The following is a 17,893-nucleotide window of genomic DNA, read 5'->3' as shown; positions in this document are numbered from 1 at the left end:
CAGCCCATCATGTGATTTTTCATCTATGAATTCCTTTCCTCTTTGAGTCCAGTTTGGCTGCCTCCTTTTGCAAATATTTTAAATAAGAGAACATTGGAAGCCAAATAAACTATGTCGTCTATGTCCCTTATTTACAAGTTGCATACACAAAGTGCCAAAACAGCCACCAAGAAAACCACACGTGCCATGGGTCCTGTGCCAGCGTTTCCGATTCTTTATTTCTCATTGCGAAAGCCATCCAGCCTTGACTGGTCGTCAAACCATATCCCATTCTCAGAACTCCAAAGACCATGAACCTTCCTGCCTTCCTCTATATAAATAGACGCTTTCCTTCTCCAGATTTCAAACACCAGCAAAATGTCTTCTTTTACTCCACTTGCGATAGGGTTCTTCTGCTTCTTTCTCCTCATTACCATCTTACCCTTAACAGCTCTAGCCGCTGTGCCTGCTTCCAACACCTTCAAATTCATAAATGAAGGTGAATTTGGCGAGTACATTGTTGAGTACGATGCAAATTACCGTGTTACAGATCTCCAAACGTTTCCATTTGCTCTCTGCTTCTATAACACCACACCCAATGCCTTCACTCTTGGCCTTCGAATGGGCAATCGTCATTCTGAGTCAATCATGCGTTGGGTTTGGGATGCCAACCGTGGCAACCCAGTCAAAGAAAATGCCACTCTAACCTTTGGCACCGACGGCAATCTCGTTCTCGCTGATGCCGACGGAAGTGTCGCATGGCAAACTGGCACCGCCAATAAGGGTGTCGTTGGGCTAAGGTTGTTCTCCAGTGGCAACTTGGTGTTATATGATAAGAAGGGAAGGTTTGTGTGGCAGAGTTTTGATCACCCAACTGATACACTTTTGGTGGGTCAATCACTTCGTTCTGGGGGACCTAACAAGCTTGTTAGTCGTCTCTCCTATGTCGATGGCTCTGAAGGTGCTTTCAGTTTTGTTTTGGAGAAGAAGAGATGGGCCATGTATATGAAGAGTAAGAATTCTGCCAAACCATTGCTTTATTATAATGGAGGCGAAGAGGGTGCAACGTTGACACGTTTGCTCTTCAATTCTGCATCTGATACGGACGAAGGCTATGCTTTTGATTTGACGTTCGACAAGGAGCTCAACAATGTCTCTTCTGGGTCTTCTGTTCTAGCCCGGCCAAAGTACAATGCGACTCTTTCTATGCTGAGAGTGGGATATGACGGTAACTTAAAGATCTACACCTACTACGACAAAGTTGATTGGGGGGCATGGGAGATCACATATACACTCTTTGATAGGGAAGGGAGGGAGAGTGAATGCAAGCTGCCTACGAGATGTGGGTCATTGGGAGTTTGTGAAGATGATCAATGTGTGGCTTGCCCAACTCAAAAGGGCATGCTCGGTTGGAGCAAGAGTAGTTGTGCTTCACCTGTGTTGCCTACTTGCAACAAAGGTAGGAGTACTGGGTCCACAAAGGTTATTAATTATTACAAAGTTGTGGGTGTGGAGCACTTCATGAACGGGTACACAGAGGGAGATGGACCAATGAAGGTGGGTGAGTGCAGGGACAAATGTAACAAGGATTGTGGATGCTTGGGCTTCTTTTACAGGGAAGAATCCTCAAAGTGCTTGTTGGCTCCTGAGCTTGGAACTCTCGCTAAGGTCTCAAATAGCACTCATGTTGCTTTCATTAAGTACACTAGGTAAGCTTTGATTTGTTTTCCTTTTGTCTTCGCTTCTTGTACCATTTTCATCGTTGTTTAAAACAAATTTATGTTTTCAATTTTATTTGCCCTTGTAATAAGGAGGAGCAGTGCAGTGGCTATATATATAATGAAAGTTCATTTGTATGGAAGTCTTTTTTTCAAGCTTTGTTTTTATCAATGATGTGCAAAACCAAAACGAATAACAGCACTTAGTTTTTTGATTATCAAATTGTAAGTATTGATAATTCATTCGTTATTAGAAAAACTGTTATTCCCAGGTTGACACTGACAGGGGGGTGAATCAGTGTCTTCTAAAATTCTCTTTGGTGTGACAATTTTTTTAACTTCAAGACAAGGTTGGTCAAGATACTTCCATAATTATCAATTATACAAGGGCACGTCTACCACACACCACAATGTGGTTGAGTCTATTAGATAGTGCACCACCACTCTACAATCAAAACACTCCAATATATGCAATGAAAATAACCTACAAACGCAAGACACCAAATTTACGTGGTTCAGCCAAATTGCCTACATCCACTGAATAATGCCCTAAATAGTGCTTCGTATTTACTCAATACTTTCCAACTAAAATTTTGATTACTACAATGATAAGAGAGTATCGACTCTAAATTAATTCAAAAACATGGAGCACCCACTCCAATATTAACTCTTGCACCCACAAAAATATAAGGCCACAACCTCAAACAACTCAACCCTAACAAGCAACTACTTAAAAGGTGAAACTTTTCAATTTGAGGGAGATTACAATAGATTACTTGCCTTCTTCTTCAACGTTTTCACCAAAATACGCATTCAAGCTTGTTCTCCATACCCATATTGCTTCTTGGCTTCTCCCCCTTGTTTTTCATAGTCTCCACAAGCCAAAAACCCCAAAAACCTTCTTCTATATCGCTCAATTTCTGACTTTTAAAGAGAATGAACGTTAATGCATAGGAACCGTTGGATTTCATCTTCTAGATGAGTCCCAAAGAGAATCTAATCACACAACCGTTGGATATCCACTTTAAAAAGGCGGGTGAGATCTGGGCTGTCAAATCCTTTAAGTGATGTAAGATTAGAGTACCCTTCATCAGATTATTTGAAATGGAATCTTTCTAATCTTACCTTTAATTTGCGATACACAAGATCATGTTGATCATTATACTTTGCAGTGCACCACATTTTCATGCTCCCGACCAACCAAAGACACACGATGGAATCTTTTCCGTCTTCGACACTTGAAAAACAAGCGCATTAATCTCGACCGTCAAAATTGGATCTTCATCCATGTCCTTCTAATGACCATTAGATTGTATCATTCAATCTTTCAAAATTACACTTTCCTCCTTGAGATGTAAGACTTATTTCACAAAGACCCCCAAACTCTAAAAAATTATTTTCGAACCCCTGAAAGTAGATTATATCACAGAGCCGAATTTCATCCACAGTAGCAAAATTTCATATTATTTATACATTGCCCAGATTTGCTTCCATATCGCTCTTTGGAAAGAAGACTTCATGAACTACCTTTTTCAAGTTGAAGTCAAACCCATAAACCAACTGTATGACTACTCAAAAATTCATCCAACATGACCCTTGTGTAGTGACCTGTGAAATCTACATTTTCAAGGAATCTTTGCTCCACCCAAAACACTTAAATCTTCTCACAAACACTCAAAACTATTGTAAGTGTTAATCACCCTCTAAAAAAATATAACAAATGCCCAAAGCCTTCTATGGGAGCTTTACTTCAGTACAAGCCATGTACTCTTAGAACACACTATATTTTAGTCACCAACAATGACAACATATGCAATCTCAGCCAATGGAACAACAAAAACAAAACAGATGATAGGGTAAATCTCAACAAGTAGAATCTTTTCTGACTTGATTAATGGAGATTGGAATATATTAATAAACATCTCAGATAACTCATCAAAGGAAGGGTGCCTGATTACCCCCACAAAGAAAGAAAGAAAAAGAAAAGAGAAAAAAGAAGTGCCTGAATATATTCTATTCCAATGAAAGGTTATGTAAAGATAGGAGGACATAGCAGAGGAAAATAATATCCAAAAATTTCCACAAAAAACTAATAATATCCACACAATGTACCACTTAGCCTTATCATCTCACATCGGCATAGCCATTTAATTCTTCACTTTATCTAAGCACTGAACTTGAATTACTTTTTGTGTCCATTCTATGCTTTCTATTTGTTGATTAGCATGATTTGCTGTGAAAGAAGGTGAATTTTTTTGGGTATAAAAATGTTCATTTTGTATTCTCTAAGGTCTTTGAACTTTAACCTTATATTCTCATTTCATTAACTGAAAATAAAGTAATTTATAAAATGCATAGCAAGGAGGAAAAATGAGTTTCCTTGTCTACCACTCCTGGTTATCATTGCAAGATACAAAATATTTCGATGTTAATGTGCCTCCCCCCCCCCCCCAACAACATCGAAGACAATTTTATTTCAACTAAAGATGGAATGGCACAACAATCACGAGAGACATGTCTACGTAGGGTTTAGAGTGGTTGGAGTGGTCGGATGGACAATGACACCTACGTCAACTGTAGTCCATTTTTGGTTAATTACTCTTATTGTGGTATGCCTGCTTTCTATAAAAGCTAACTAATACCTGACATGATTTGTATTGTGGTTATATGTGTTTGAATAAGATTCTTATATAGAGTAATGACAAGTAATTAGATTAGGGTTACAAATATTTGGGTTGCTGTAGTAGTCCAACCGTCTCTTGGAAAATTTAGTCAAACTTGGTTGAGTGTCCAACTCTCTCTTGGAAACCCTAGTCAAACTTGGCTGAGTATTCAACTCTCTCTTCGAAACCTTAGTTGAGTCCAACTCTGTCATCACATTTGGGAGTTCAGTAACCCTAGCTAAATTGGTTGTTATCACATATGGGAGTCCATGCTTATCTCCAACATGCCCCTACAGACTAGATGTAAACCATAGACACCCAACAACCAAAGAATCCAAGATTCAAAAAGTTCTGAAAAGAACTAACAATAATCATTGGATCAACTAAAACAACAAGAAACATACTTAGAATAATCATCGAATCCAAGGAACGGGTGAAACCTAACAATTGTAACTCTTCAAATAGTTCCCTATCTTGACTTGCCAACAACTTCTTACAATCTTCCAATTCAAACTTCAGGGCGGCCACTTGATCCTTAGCAGACTTTGCTCGTGTCTCCAAAGTTACCACTTTTTCTTGCACAACCGCTTTCTCTCCGACCAAACTTTCTAACTGAGTACCCATATCCTTAACTTTTTCTTCAAGCTGGTGGGTGACGACATGGTCTCTCTGACCAACCTCCAGGCTGCCCCCCATTGCTTGAGACAAAGCACAAACCAACCTGATAAAAGAATGTTACTCGGGAAAGCCAAAATAAATAACTCTGATAAGTGAAGTTAAAAATACCAACTTACCTGGTCATTACGTCATGGGTTCGTAAGGGGCCAATCTCTCTCAAGAACTTCTGGTCAGCAAGTAGCAAAACTCCCGACATCCAATCATTGGCTACTGAAGTTCCATCTTGTTGGTTGTTCAAAACAAAAGAGTCAGAAGTAAGCGACCAACTTGGATGAAGAACAGAAGCCTCAAAAGTCTGTGTGCTCGGTGAAGCACCAGATGAGGGTTTCACTGGGCTAGAAGGTAGTGAGGGTTTCACTGGGCTAGAAGGTAGAGAAGTCTCCACATCCTCTCCCAAACCAGCAACAAATGGAGTAGAAGCTTTTTTTCTTTCCTAGTTGGGGCGGAAGGTCAGAAGAATCTTTGGATCTCTTTGAAGCAAATGCAGACAAGTTTGGTTTACTTCTGGTGGATCAAGCACGCTCTAGTTTAGTCGGTACTCTTGTCTCTGCCTCTTTCAGTTTCTTCTTTAGCTGCTCGGGTACACTCTATAGGACTGAGCAACACTGAGACAAAAGACAAATGAAATGAAGTTCCGACCAAAAGAAGATACTCCAACAAAGAAAACAGAAATAAAAATGACTCACCGGGAAGGAACCCCCAATGACGTAGCACATTGGGGTATTCCAGATAATGGCCATGAACGGCAAACATATTCTTGTCTTCAATAGGAAGCCGAAGAATCCGCTCCCTAGCACGCTTCTTGGCTTCAAAAAGAATTGGGATATCGTTTGATTCTCTAATAGGTCCACAGACCCAGTAGATAGGAAAGAAGGCTCTGAGGGTGGCCGAACAAAGAAGAATTTAGAACGCCATCCTTTAGTGTTGGACGGGAGGGTGCCAATCCCTACAAGTTTCCGTCCCAACCACACTAGGAAGAGGTATGCTTAGAAAGATAATACCACCCATCTTGTTCATGTTTCTTTGCCATGAAGAAATGAAGAAACAAGGTAAGGGATGGTCGAACTTTAACTCCTTTACCCTGGCAAAAACCCCAAAAACAAATAACATTGCGCCAACTATTTGGCACAAACATCCCTGGGCACATTTAGAAGTGGATTCATTATTTCCCTAAAGAGGGCATGGACAGGAAGTCGAAAACCACTTTTTAAGGCATCTTCATAAAGGAAAAAATCCCCAGGATGAGGAGTGTTTGCCCTTTCATCACTAGTCGGGACACGAAGAATGAAACTTGATGGAATCTCATATTTTTGGCGAAGATACTCTAGTTGTTCTTTGGTCATATGGGAATGTTGGAATTCGGGACCAGAGGAGTATGGATCGTAATCTATATGGTCGGGGGGGGGGGGGTAAGGTCTTTGATTTGCTCGATTTTGTATTCTGTAAGAGAAAGGCTATATTTCCACCTTTTCCATTCAGCTTTAAACTGAGCTCAGGTAAAGGGATTCCTAACAGTCATAGGTCGGGATTCAGTATTGACTTCTTCACCATCATTACTAGAAGGATCATGACCAAAGAGGTTTGTGGAAGGTTCATCGGACCGACCACTGGAACATTGTCCAGGATTCGTGGGTTGTTCGGTATCTGAATCATCCATAGATGCAAAACTTAAAGATTTTTTGATACCTAAGTCTCCACTAGATTGGGAAACAGCATAAGCTCTTTTCACAAGAACCATGCTTTTCTAAAAAAATAGGGAAGATTACAGTGGAGAAATGAAGAGAAAAACACAAATAGAAGCAAAAGGAAAATAGAAAAATAAATGAGGGTTTGAAGTCATAAAACATAATGTTTACCACACAAAATGTCATGAAAATAAAAGAAAAGTGTAGGAAACTTACTGGTTCAAGCCCTCTGAAGGAGATGAAACGGTGTAATAGCTCAAGAGAAGAAGAGAAGAAAACTTCAGAGAGAAAAAAACTTCCATTTTTCACTTTCACAGTTGCAGAAATGCAATGAGAAAGAAGAAGATGATAGATTCCAATCCAAGAGATCTATGGACCTATCTGATGAACGGCCACGATGCGATTATCTGGAGATACCCATCCAAAGGCCGTTGAGACAAGCAAGTGAACGGTTGAAGATGAAAGGGCTTTTCGTAATTATGATGTGTAATTAATGAGACATGACAGTTTTGACACATGTCAAATCTCGTGCAGTCATCGAAAAGCGTGCAATATTTGCGCGTGAATGACGGCTACCCATAAGTGAGACGTTACGTTTTTTGAACCAAGGGACTTGAATGGACCGGTCAAGTACATCCAACACGAGAACATTGTAATCCTTATGGATCGAACACACTACTCATGACTCCAACGGATTGGGGGGCTTATGTTAATGACCGAAATGATCATTATCTCCAGACCGGTCCGACCATCAGGTTTAGAGAAGTTGGTCCGACCATCCGATCAAGGGTTGGTTATGGTCGGACTGACCGATCAAGAAATGTTCATCGAGATAATCTTCTACTATATATCAACTATCTAGAAGGATGAGACAGGTAAATAAGTCTTTCTGTAGTTGGATTCCGAATCTAACTCTATTATCTTAAACTATATAAACACCACAAGTAGGTATTGATATTTTGGTGTGATCAGTTACTTGAGTTTCTTATAGTAATTGAGTTCATTTCTCCTTGGTACTGACTTGCTTGTCGGAGACATACCTCGACCCCCCAAGGTCGAGCACGTGTTTTGTAGGAACTTGGCAGGGGAGGACGAGACTATAGAAATCTTTTATCTTATGATTTCTATAATGGAAACTTTAGTCTCATATTGAGCAGAAAGGAGCTGATTATCTTATTTATATATAATAAGACCCATGCAATATAATTTTGGGGTTAATGATAGAATCCATATGCAACGTGAACTAAGCCCGAACCTGGTGTGACCCAACAATAATGTAGCTATATATTAATTAATTGATATTAATTATATTATATGACTTGGGACTTGGGATGTGATCCGAAAAGCCCAATGGGTGGAAGTGTAGAGATACCATTAAAGAGGCACCTTCCCTTAGAGAGGTCAGTTGAATAGATACCCTGCCTGTAGGGAGTTCAGCTGAATAGGTGACTTTATCCTTTTACCCATGACCTTTGGAACTCTATATAAACTATTTTTGAGCTCATTTTTCACACTGAATTTCCTCCTCCTCTTTCTCTCTCTCTCTTTCCATGTTGTTATTCTATTAAACAATGAACATAACCTGATTACACCTTGAGTAACCTTTTTGGGGTGCAACCTTAAAGGTTTGGGCTGATTGATCTTGAAGGTGAAGACACATTTGGTACCCGTATTGCACAAATCATGGTGTCTAAATACCTTAAAGAAAGTACCTTAGATACGTTTAAGCTTTGACGGAGTATTTTGATTACAACTACCTTTCAAGTGTTTGTGCAGATTCCTCAATAAATTTTAAACAATCTATAATCAAATTTTGGAACCCTAATTAGAATTGAGGCCAAGTAGGTTTGGGTTTGAATTAAATTTTAGAATTAATTTGGTTGTCGGCTCAAAGTTGAATTACAATATCATTGCTTAGAGTCCAACAAGAAGTAAACCAAATACCCAAAATAAACCGGTTGATACCTTTATTTATAAAGAAAGACAAAGTAAACTTGAGATTTACACACGTATCATCCTTGAACCAACCCTAAGACCGGACAAAGCTTGGACTTCATTTTTCAATCTTGCAAGGTAGGCTGGGGCCTCATCCTTTTCTGCCCTTGACCCAACCCAAAGAGTAAGATTAGCCAGAGCTTGGGCCTTAATTTTCATCTTCAGTTCTCTTTAGGGTCGATTTCATTTTTAACTTTTACCTGCTTTTCAAAGATCAATGCAAAAGATCATTTTGGGTTCAAAATGCTAAAACCATTTGGTATTAGGATGATTTTTCATCCTTTCCCTAATTGTTTCTCATTTGATTTCTTTTCATATCATTTCATCTTCTCATTTGAATTCTTTCCATTCATCACTCCTCTCATTTGAATTCCTTCCATTCATCATTAAACCCTAATTTTGGATTAAAAGGGGAGTCACGAGTTTCATGGCAGGTAAGATGTATATGTAAAAAATTTAAATTAAAAAAAAAAGAATAAGGGCAAATTGGTCATAAAAGTGATAATTTATCCTTAAATTCACCTTTTCTATAGTACAAAGGAGGCGAATGCAAGTCTCACCTTTTTTGGACTAAAAAGGACATAAATCAAACCTTAAGGGGTCCAAATGAAATTTGCCCCCAAAAAAAAGAATAAGGGCAAATTGGTCATAGAAATGATAATTTGCCCTTAAATTGACTTTTTCTATAACACAGGGGAGGCATATGCAAAGTCTCAAATTTTTTGGACTAAAAATGTCATAGACCAAACCTCAGGGGGTCCATATGAAAATTACCCTTCATTTTTTTTTTTGTAGAAACCACATTTTCTATTCTCGCAACTTGTGTCATCATTTTTTTTTTTTTTGGAAATGAGGTTCATCCGGGCCAGCCAGCTTGCGCGCACCGTGACTACATCCTCAGGCGCTTTTTATATAATTAATATAGGCGAGGCTTCGCCCCTGGACCCGAGGGGATTCGAACTCTGACCTCCTACATGAAAGCATTGGGCTTTGCCAACTGAGCCACCCCTCGGGGTTAACTTGTGTCATCACTACTTTCAATATAAACAATTTCATCATCCTAGCACTTCGTAGCGCATATTGCAAAGATTAAAACTTTATTCTGCACTTGCTTACTTTTGAGAGGAGTGGGAGAAGTGGATTTTACCCAGAATAGTTCAATAGTTATCTTTCTACTTATCTCCATCCAATGTTCTTTCTTGGGTCCGTTGTCTCCACCTCTACAACTTCTATGGATTTGTAAGAACTCCTCCAAGAGTGTGAGGGATATGTTTGTTGGCCACGATGCTATGTCTTTGTCTCGTGATTGTGACGCATTTATAGGCTCCATCTGGTACAAATATAATTGAGTGACAAAGTACATGTATATATGCAGTTATGATGCAATGCTACCACAAAAATCCACACCATAATTTCATAATGTATAACAAAAAGATTACCACATAATTAAGATAAAAACAAAATACTTTAGAATATCTGACAACAAAAGAGTTATTAATTTAACAAAATACATCCATTTCTAAAATACAAATCAGTAACCATGCCTAGCAACTATAAATAGTATTACACAACACACAATAAATTATCCTATTTGTAATAGTTTAACCATGGTCATATCTTGAACTAAAATTTTCAGATGTTGCACATTCTTCTTTTGAGACTTCAACACATCTTTCACATCCACATCTTGTTGTATCTGCATACCACTAGATGTCTCTAAGGGTGTGTGATGTTCTCCAATTGGCTCACACCAACGGAAGAAAGAGCATCCATTTGGAAAGTCTTCACACCCTTGGTACAACCTATCAGGATGCCTGGATGAGACTGAAATTTTGACGGCTGCAAGTTTCCCACAATTGCATCTCTTGTTCTTATACTTTAAGTAAGAAGTTGTCACATCATTTACACTAGACGTTGACATCCTGAAACAGATGATATACTTAATACCAAAATGATGGTCATAGTAAATCCACACAATTAAAATAGGGATGCAATTCTAACAGTAGAATTAAACATATTGTGACAATTATACTACAAAGTTAACCAGAAAATTAAAGCAAATCGAAGTACATTTCAAACTCAAAAACATACATTTAAATTAATGTACTTCATTTTAAACAGTAAATGTTAAAACTTAATCGTCTGATTCTGACTCATTGTCATTCTCCGATTCTATGTCTTCATCATCATAAACTTCGATTGTGTATGCATGCCACATTTGTTCTGCCAGTCCATTTCAAAATGCTTCTGCACCCAGATGGATGTTGTCGTGGTCTTCATTTTCATCAGACTCACTATCATACTCATCTTCAACAATATGAGGTGCAGAAGAGGAACCTGTTGTGGTCCCTAACCCTTGCATCCTGTGGTCCCTAACCCTTGCGTCCTGTGAGATCCCTAAAAATCCAAACCTAATAACCCGGCATTTCAGGTCCGTGTACCCGAAGTTCAGGATGAGGTCAACTCTTGACCATCCGAGTTGAGCCCAAAAGTTCAGAAATTGATCCTATGGACTTGAATGACAGTGATGAAGACCCGGGCTCTTTGTTTGACTTCACCAGGAGAGAGAAAATTACTCCTTAAGGCATTTAAGTGACATTTTGGTGTGCCCAAAAAGCTATGCAAGAGGACTTCAAATCTCAAATAAAATATACCATTGACTTGGTAATTGTGTAAGGTACCTACCCTCCGAAGCTCATCGTGATCGGCCTTCGGATGAAGAAGATATTGGGGCGGTCGGATGGAGGCGGTCAGATAATTCAGTGAAGGGCAAAATGGTCATTTCACCTCCTAAAAGATCTTTAACTTTCCCAATTGAACCAAATTCGGGATTTTTGGTTTTCTAAAGGGAGAGAGCTCGTGGGAGAGGAGAGAGAAGGAGAAGAAGCTTGGGGAAGAAGCAGTTGGAGCAAATCGACGGTGCGGAATCGCGATTTGGAAGTATGATCGCGTAGGGAAGTAAGTATGCTTCAACATACCTAATTTTGGCCCAATTTCATGAGGTTTTGATGGGTAATTTCATTTAAATGTGATATTGGAGGGCTTAGGTTGAGGAAATAATTTTCTGACTCCGTAGAAAGATTCGCACGGCCGTTGCGCACGTCTACTTTGAACCTCGTGCGAAACCGAGCATGTTCGACCAAGTTGACTCGGTGAGCTGTCTGCCGAGTTAAACGGGTCAATTTGGGACTGAGTTGACCCACCTTGTTGGACTAGAATTAATACCCGGTTAACCCACATTTGATCTGTGTTCAAATTGAATCCCGAATTAAATCTAATTTAGTTTGTTTATTTGCTAGGTTAATTGGGTATTGGGCATTCCTTAATTTTGTGAATTTGTGGGTCTGCGAGTGGATTCTCGATTAACAGGTGAGGAAAACATCGCATATATTATGTAATATCATTGTGTATTTGGACTGTGAATAATGTGGTATTGCATGATAATTTCTGTTACCTTCTATAATCTCGATAATCCTGCGTATCATACTATATTTCTGATTGAATGATTAAAGGTAAATCATATGTGATTATGTGATTGGTTACTTCACTTGCTTGATGCATATGAATGTATGTGACTGTGAAATGGGGTTTACCTATCTTGGTATTCATAGCTTGGGTTATCAGCGGCTGTGGTATGGGACACTGTCCTCCGATGTCCCCAGCACTTTTCATAGTCGGTGTGTTGTCTAGATGCATTGGTTAGGAATCCCGTGAGTGCTACTACCCTTTCGGCAAGGGTATTGAAGCCGAGTGACCCGTGATATCAGTGGATGGGGTTCTGTGTGCATCAAACAGACCCACGGTATCATGCAGTGGTATAGTGACATGTGTTAGAACGGACCTCGTGATCGCCCAAAAGACGGCGGTTAGGCGACGTGAGGGGACATGACGACATCCACCCTAGCATATGTAGATGACCAAAGGGTTAAGGAATGGGATCCAATAGATGCCTCCCTTTGAGGATTCCATTCATAGGTGAGAATAATACCGGACCAAAAGGGTGCTTAGGCATGAGGAAAGGTATCCAGATCACATGTAGCACGAGACATAGTGACTTTGCATTGGGCTAGAGTAAATCCTTGACACGCGCCAATTCTCAGGCCAATGGTGATGGGAGAGAGTGTTGACCTAATCCCCAGCCATGGTTGATGTGACAGGACCCAACTACTACGGTGAACCCAACAGACGAGCTTAAGTGCCGTGAGGGTGAGTGATGAGACTACCCAGAGGAGGCTGGTGTGTTATCTTAAAGCGTGTCTACTATAGAGACTGCATGGTAAAAGTTATAATCATATCTTCATGTTCATTCTTTTATTCATCGACTGTATATGCTGATATGTGTGTGTGTACATGATGAATGCAAGATGTATGATATGTTAGACTCACTGAGTTCTGTGGAACTCATCCTCTGTGAATATTGTCTTTTCTTTAGGCTATTGCAGGATGTAACGACTCATATTACTTGGAGAGTCCACTGTCTGTAGAGTCCTATGTGGGACTGGCGAGTGAGGATACGAAGATGCATGATGGGATGTGTACTTGTGCAGATGGTGCTTTTGGAGTCCAGCCATTCTGAGGCTTGGAGTTTCTTTTACTTGGGTTGGGTTTAGGTTGTTTCCTCCTTTTTCCGTTGTTAGAGCGCCGTTTGATTTTTAGACTTCCGCTGTAATAACCTTAGATTTACTTTCTTTTATATTCTTGCTCTTGGATTATGCTTTATAATATTGTTGTTATGGATTGGCCGCGAACTGATATCCTGCGGAGAGTATCGCCCCACGGGTCTTCGGGCATGTCCGGAAATCGGCTGGGTGGGGTGTGACACGTCCCCTCCCCAGCAAACCATTCCTCCTCTTCTTCAAGAGTGCTGTGGTTCAAAATGTGGTTGTAAAACAATACACAAGCTATGACAATCTTTACTTGAATTCTGTGTGGAAACTCTGCTCGAGTTGCCAATATCTTAAAACGTTACTTCAACCAACCAAAAACACCTTCTATGACATGGTGCAACCTCGCGTGCCTCAAGTTAAACAACTCCTTTCATTTTTGGGTCTTTGATTTCCCCTCTTCTATTCCTTGAGATGGTACCTAACATTCCGATATGGTGTCAAAAAACCTCTCTGATTGGCAAAACCAGCATCCGCAAGATAGTATTTACCAGGTGGAACAACTAATTTTCCATCTCCATCTCTATGAATAGCATTATCCAAAATGCGAGAGTCAGATGCAGACCCTTCCCAACCAGCAAGTACATATGTAAATTTTTTGTCATGGTCGCATGTAGCTAAAATGTTTTGTGTAATTTGACCCTTTCTATCACGGAACTTCTTATGTTGTTCATCCAAGACTCACGCTGGTATATGAGACCCATCAATCGCTCCAACACAATCTTTAAAGAATGGGTAGAAGCTTTTATGGTTCTCAGCTATCTTTGGATGTGTGGTGAGACTAGGGGGTTTTAGAAGTAATGGGTGTAGTTTCATCATTGCGTTTAACACTTTATTAAAGTGTCGACTAATTGTTTCACCAGAATGCCCAAAATTGTGCTTCTGATTTGAATTTTTAATGTGATGTGCAATACAATGCAGGAACATCGTCACTTGTTCCTCAACTAATACCAATTTGTTGTCTTGTAAGAGCCCCTTCATACGCAACAAATGAATCAAGCTATGAACTGATTTCTTGTTCATTCTTGTTAGCTCACGACACGTACGCTCGGTGCCACCAATCATACGTTGGGTCTCAAGAAATCCACATCGACCATCTAGTCTATATGGTTCCCTCCTAAGGTATCTTCTTATATACCGGTCCATTATGATAACAACCACAGTGGTCACCATAATAATTATCAACTCAGTGTGGTTGGGGAAGACACGATCTCTTGGGTAAGCCATTTTTCAGCAAGGTGAGTATCGGACTTGGGCCTGAAATGTAATTATAGGGAAAATATATATAGATTAAAAAAATAAATAAATAAAATAAAAATGAAAGAAAAAGAAAAAGAAAGAAAGAAAGAAAGAAGAGAGTCTATGATATATCATAAACCCAAGACTTCTTCATCCCTTCTTAATATCAGAAACCATCATCTCCTCATATCCAAGTTTTTATTTCTCATACATCATAAATTCATGAAACAGATGCAATATTATGAAACCACCTACAAATAAATGTAAGACAGTAAACCTAAGGATAACAATTCCAAATATAATGTTCAAGCTCCCATAAATTCAGTAGAAAACTCAGGCACAAAACCAAAATAAAAGCAAACCAGTGAGACCCTGGGCTTCAGATCAGGGATGAACTGGAGCTCCTAGTGATCTAAGATTCTGAATGTCCTCAAAGTCTCTAGTGGATCAGAGTTCTTATTGCTGAGAAATTGGATACCCAAAGTTGCAGGAGAAACTAAGCCTTAGCAATTCTACAGGGTTAAGAAGGCCTCTCTTTGATGGATTGCAGCAGCAGCAGCAGTCTATTTTGTCAATTGGTGCTCTATCAAGAGGCTCTCAACGACAGCTCGTGGCAGTAACAGCAACAGTAACAAATTAGGGAATCGATTAGCAAAGGGAACAGGGAAGAGAAGATAGAAGGAAGAAAGGGGGTAAATGGATGGGCTATCTCAGCTGTTGACCATGGATTACCCCATAGGTAACGGCAACATGGCTTGTTATTTCAATTCTTCTAAAATTCTGTTCTATTAAGGAAACAGCCACTAAAGATTCAAAAAGAAATAGAAATGATCTAACACTTAAAATGAAAATGTAAGAAGATATAGCAAGTAGCAACTCAATGAAATGGTAACATAAGAATTAGAAACTGATGTTTATTAAAAATTAAAAAGAAACCAAATAAACTTCTAAACTCCTTGTGATCTAATATTGGGTCCCATAGATCTTCAAAGATTATTCTCACTTAAGTCAACTATGAGGCTGACACACTGATGACACAGTGGTATGGTCTCTTTTTGGCCCTTCTAGAACCAGCTTGGTTGGTTGTTCCTGCTTGAACAAGCCTGGCAATGCTGGTCCACTGGGTCCTGGTTCCATGGTCTTCTTCCATCCAGCCTTTGATTCTACTTCACCTATGGCTCCCTAAATGCCATATGCAACTGAACCTAACAGGATCATCTCTTTTTATCATCCCAATTCCACAGTTCTTTCCAAATTTTCCGCTGAAAATTTACATGTCCTCTGTTCCTCCTCTTTCCCACAAGTGTTAGAGACAATTGGACTCTGAGATGTGGGCCCACATGATCAAGAAGAAAAAGAGGGGGAGGGGGTTGCTCAAAAAGCCACACTCAGAGCTCATTCTGTACATGGTAGAGAGTAGACACAATTAACAGGTGTCAATTCAATCCCAAAACAGATTAACAGGACTGACACCAACCAATTGAAACTGGGACTTAACGAACCACTTAATAAGATTAGATTTTGAAAAATTTTACAGATAACTGGTCACCCCAATTCTGAATGGTTCACCTGATAGGCCCCAACTGATGACTAACAAAACCCAACTCAAGAACGAAACTTAGAAAAAATAAAACAAAACAAAGATAAATAACCAACAGAAAACCTGGAACTGGACCAAACATACTTATAAACCATTCACCCATTGAAAACCCTAAGATTGATATCTTTCTTGACACATTGATTTCTCCAAAGCCCTATCTTATCACAACCCATTACAACCCATAATAACCATCCCATTCAAAATTAACAACCTGAAATGTGCCCAATTCCATAACAAAGAACCCAAATTTTATTCTCTTATCACTGAACAGTTGGAAGAAGAATAAACTCACCATACATTTGACAAAAGCCATAGAAAGCAAACCAAGATTCATTCTCAAACATGAGATGACCCTATCTGATATGCCAAATTGAAAGCAGGGATTGAATATTTAGACCAGCTTATAAGTAAATCAAAATTAAAGGATTTAATATAAGTAAATAAAAATCTAAAGTTACAAATTCAATGGCTGACATTCAAAAATATAAAAGAAGTACAGAGAAAGAGAATTAAGAGTTATTCAACAGCAAGAAAAAGTGAAAAAGTTGCGACTCGCGAGCTATAACTTGAGGTTTCCCCGCGAGTTGGAAGAACACTACCTTGCTTGTTTTAGTTTTCCTCTACTCCACTGGATGTCTCTGTTGTTTCTTTCGTTTTTGGTTTTCCTGCACGAAGAGAGCAAGGAGTGAGACGCCATTTGCAGAAATGGGAAGAAGAAAGCTACCGATGGAAGCCAAATCGATGGAGGTTACCCAAGAAATTGAAAAAGAGAGAGATCGAGCTAGCCTTGCTTCCTCTACTCCACTGGATGTCTCTGTTCTTCTTTCGTTTTTGGTTTTCTTGCACGAAGAGAGCAAGGAGTGAGACGCCATTTGCAGAAATGGGAAGAAGAAAGCTACGAATGGAAGCCAAATCGATGGAGGTTACCCAAGAAAGTGAAAAAGAGAGAGATCGAGCTAGCCTTGCTTCCTCTACTCCACTGGATGTCTCTGCTCTTCTTTCGTTTTTGGTTTTCCTGCACGAAGAGAGCAAGGAGTGAGACGCCTAGAGCAGAAATGGGAAGAAGAAAGCTCGACAAACGGAAACCAAATCGATGGAGCTCAACAAACCCAGCACTCGAGCTCGACGGAACGGAAGAGAACCTCTGCGAGAGCTGAACCCTAGAGATACAGAAAGCACAATAAAACTGATTCTCGTCGAGTCTCCCAAATTTATACCATGGTTCGATTTGGGTGATTCTATTTGGAAGAGGTGGTTTCCAATGAAATCGGGTTTTTACTAAAAAGCAGGTTCCAATAGAATCAGGGTTCTGAGTCAATTATGAATCAAATGGTTTTTTTTTTTTGGAATCATGATTCCCTGGAACCTGATTCCAAGGAAACGCGGAACCAAATGGGGCCTTAAGAATTGAATTTGTCGCTAACATTCTGAAGACAATTGCAAGCTTTCCCCATGGCAAGACTGCCATCAATTTCATCCACTGGGAAGGGAAAAAAAATTTAGATGCGAAGAGGATCGGTGTTGGTTTTGTCAGTGAAGTTATCTTACCCTCTCAAGTAGTTCAAGAGAGGATTGGAGCACATTAATTTTTGGGTTGTTATTGATCTGGTCTGGAGCTTTGGAAAAGGTCCTGATTTCCCAGATAGGCTACAAACGGAACCCTTCGAGTACT

General features: G+C 39.6%; 2 pseudogenes across 1 annotated transcript; one reads left to right on the top strand and one right to left on the bottom strand.

Moving 5' to 3' along the window:
- The first annotated feature begins 357 nt into the window (after window positions 1-357).
- Window positions 358-1,837, top strand: LOC149022789 (epidermis-specific secreted glycoprotein EP1 pseudogene; annotated as a pseudogene).
- A 10,568-nt stretch (window positions 1,838-12,405) lies between these two features.
- Window positions 12,406-17,391, bottom strand: LOC149022788 (protein ANTAGONIST OF LIKE HETEROCHROMATIN PROTEIN 1-like; annotated as a pseudogene). Its single transcript, XR_016172462.1, has 4 exons — window positions 17,331-17,391; window positions 16,974-17,236; window positions 16,821-16,886; window positions 12,406-14,639 (listed from the first exon to the last, which is right to left on the bottom strand). The product of XR_016172462.1 is annotated as a protein ANTAGONIST OF LIKE HETEROCHROMATIN PROTEIN 1-like (transcript).
- Between the last annotated feature and the right edge of the window lie 502 nt (window positions 17,392-17,893).

This window comes from Hakea prostrata, chromosome 3 (assembly GCF_041222555.1).
Source record: "Hakea prostrata isolate BN-2017 chromosome 3, UWA_Hpros_2, whole genome shotgun sequence".
Lineage (NCBI taxonomy): Eukaryota > Viridiplantae > Streptophyta > Magnoliopsida > Proteales > Proteaceae > Hakea > Hakea prostrata.
The sequence above is the reverse complement of the archived record's forward strand: the minus strand, read 5'-3'. Positions and strand labels throughout refer to the sequence as shown.